At 28.9% G+C, this 3,273-nt stretch overlaps 1 long non-coding RNA gene across 1 annotated transcript; it reads left to right on the top strand.

Moving 5' to 3' along the window:
• The first annotated feature begins 1,603 nt into the window (after positions 1-1,603).
• Positions 1,604-2,454, top strand: LOC128035973 (uncharacterized). The gene is made up of 2 exons (XR_008192668.1): positions 1,604-1,848; positions 2,109-2,454. It is a non-coding gene; the product is annotated as an uncharacterized LOC128035973 (long non-coding RNA).
• Positions 2,455-3,273: the final 819 nt, after the last annotated feature.

The following is a 3,273-nucleotide window of genomic DNA, read 5'->3' as shown; positions in this document are numbered from 1 at the left end:
CACAATGTCTCGAATTCCCGATACGCGAATGAAAAATGCTTATTTAAAATATATTTAACTATCTTGGATTAAAAAAGAGATCGCGACCAGTAAGTTAGGACACGATCCTTTTTTTTAATTCCCGATATCGTTTAACTTGAGTTTGAAAAAATTCGTGTAATAAAGTTTAAAAGAATATTCAATTGTTTAAATCAAATGAAGAAATCGCAACCCAATACGTTAGGGCACAATTTCTCAAAATATTAAACATTGAATATTACATTTATTTTGAAAAATTCTCGTTTCGAAAAACAACGTGTCACATCCAATGTGTTAGGACACAACATATTGAATTCTCGGTAACGAGCTTTTTATAATTTTTAAAAGAGTAATCTCGATTATTTAAGTTCAACGAAGAAAGTCGGAACCCAATACGTTAGGGCTCGATTCACTCGAAGATCCAAAATACCGAATATTACTTATTTCTAAAATTTCTTTTTCGAAATCTAAATAAAAATGGGTATAATGGAATAACGATGATAATGATGTAAGTAAAATAATAATAATACGAGCACTAGCATCAAAGATAAGATAAATAAAAAAAATACAAATCAATAACATACTGAAATAGCAATGTATACAAGCAAATAAAATTAAAGCATTCCTTCAAATCAATGATGAAAATGAAATAAATAAATAAGTAAAGAAATGAATAAGGCTATAAAATATAAAAGATATATATATATATATGTATATACGTAAAAATAAAAAAGAAGAACATATGTATATATATATTTAAAATCTTGAGATATAAATGTGCAAGTGTGTATGTGTATACAGGTGTATATATAAAGTATAAATAATAATATATGTAAGTATGTATATATATATATATATATATATAGAAATAAATAAAATAAAATAAAAGTTTATAGACGTATATATATAAATGTTTAATGAAGCTAGACATATATATAGCAAAACGTATGTATATATATAAGCTAGAAAATATTTAAAAGAGATATAGATATATATACATAATAAGATATAAAGATATTTATAATAAGTTATATACATATGTATGTATATGAAAGTTAAAATGGCATATAAATATGTAAGTAAATCATAATATATATAGAAATAATATACACGCATAAATGTAAAAAGGAAGTAAGGCCTACTTATGATATTTTTCTATACGTAGATACATATACATATATAATAATCTTTTAGACATAAAAAATAAAAAAAGAAAAAAGAATACACAAATGAAATAAAGACAATAATATCAACAAGAAATAATAATACTGTATAATAATACTAAAATATTTGATTTAATGGGGAGAAATAAGTAGAGTAGTCGATTTAGGATCAAATAAAAAAAAAACAAAATTTTAGGGCCGAATCAGAAAATGCAGAACAAAGGGAAGAAGGACCAAATTGAAAACAAGCGATAAAATAGAAGGATCCACTATGAAATAGCCCATTTTACGAAAACGCGCGGACCCTCCGGGTCGGATCGGGTCGACGCGCGGATCTTGGGGTCAAAACGGCGTCGTTTCCTTTCCCTATTTAAGCCCAATTTTTTCTTTTTCTTTTTTCATTTTTTTCCTTTTCTTTTTTTTTAAAACAAACAGAGAAGGCTCCCTCCCCTCTCTCAAATCTGGCCTAACGTCCGGCTCGGCCTCCGGCGTAGCACCGCCGTGTGCGGTGGCCAACGGCTCAAAATCGGATCTTTTTTATCCTAGTTCGAAGCCGAGTGTCTCCTAGGCACGGATCTGGGGCCGGATCTCGTGAAACAAGGGCCGAAGACCCGAAAAAAGGGCGAAACCGTTCGCCTTCCTCCACCTCCGGCGCGGCGCAGGTAAGGTAAAAAGCCTTCTCCTTTATTCTTATTTTTAATTTGTTTGTATTTAAAAACAAAAATGATATTTAAAAGAACAAAAAAACAGATCTAAAAAGGGTAGTAGTCACCTTTAAGATTTTCAAAACACTTTTATTTCTTTTAATCGTCAAAGAGGGGCCGACCCCCTTACATTCCTTTGGTTTCGGCTTTTATAGTCGATTTTTAACATTTTTTTTATCTATGTCTACTGTTTGTTGTTGCGTGTTGGTTTCTCTTCTTGAAGGTGCAGTTGGGCAATGGCAGAAAGCAGGTGCAGCGCTGGTCAGAGGCGGTGGCAGGGGGTAGGTGGACGAAGGCCCTAGGTGCGGCGCACCTAGGGTGGCTGCTGTTTTTTTTTTCTGCAAATTGGCTAGGGTTAGGTAGATTGGGCTGAATTGGGTTGCTGATTTGGGCTTTGGTTTTGGTGGGTTAGGCTTAGTTGGGCCTGGGTAGGTTTTGTTTTTGTTTGGGTTATGGGTTGTAATGGGTTAGGTCAAAATGGGTCTGAACAACAATAAGTTGTATATTTGGACATACACAACTATATTAGAATAATTATATGATTTAAAAAATTTAAATGACCACACAAATATTCTAACCTATCAAATGCCCTTCTATATTTAACAAGTCTAAATATTTATAATTAAAATAAAATATATTTAAATGCCAAATACTAGAGAATGAATAAAATTGGGTTAATATATATTTTGCCTACTTTTTTCTAGACCTAGTTGATACCTCCGCACTAACACTATTAGTTTGTGCTGACGTGGTATTAATAGCCAATCTGATAGTGACATGTGGCAGCCTCTCAACATGTTAAGTAACAAATATAAATAAAATAATCTTTAAAATATATAATTTAATAAAAATATATTTTTTACATAAAAATGAACTGGACAAATGGTTGTTTAAATTCATTCCGATGTGTTTTATAATAATTTTAATTTCTTTTAAAATATCTTGTAGTATATATTTATATTATTATTTTGAAATTAAAAATATAGGTAGGTGGTTGTTTAGGTTCAAATGTATATGGGCAACTATTTCTCCAAATTCATTATAGATGACATTTTTACTAATTTTATATATTTATATATTTATATATTTCTATAAATTTATAAATTTACAATTATATATATTTATATGGTTTTTAAATTCACAAATTTTTTATAAATTAACATATTATTTATTATATATTTTTCAAAATAAAATAACCTAAAATTGATGTTTTATAAAGAAAATTAAAATTATATAAAATTACTAAAATAAATCTAAAATGAACTTGGATAAATTGTTGTCCAAATATCTGAAAAAATATTTTTTTAATTTATATACTTTTAAATAATTTTTGTTTATATTTGACTACCACATGTCACCATCAGTTGGTTATTAGTATCATGTCAACA

This window comes from Gossypium raimondii, chromosome 13, assembly GCF_025698545.1.
Source record: "Gossypium raimondii isolate GPD5lz chromosome 13, ASM2569854v1, whole genome shotgun sequence".
Lineage (NCBI taxonomy): Eukaryota > Viridiplantae > Streptophyta > Magnoliopsida > Malvales > Malvaceae > Gossypium > Gossypium raimondii.
This window is presented reverse-complemented; position numbering and strand designations above follow the sequence as displayed.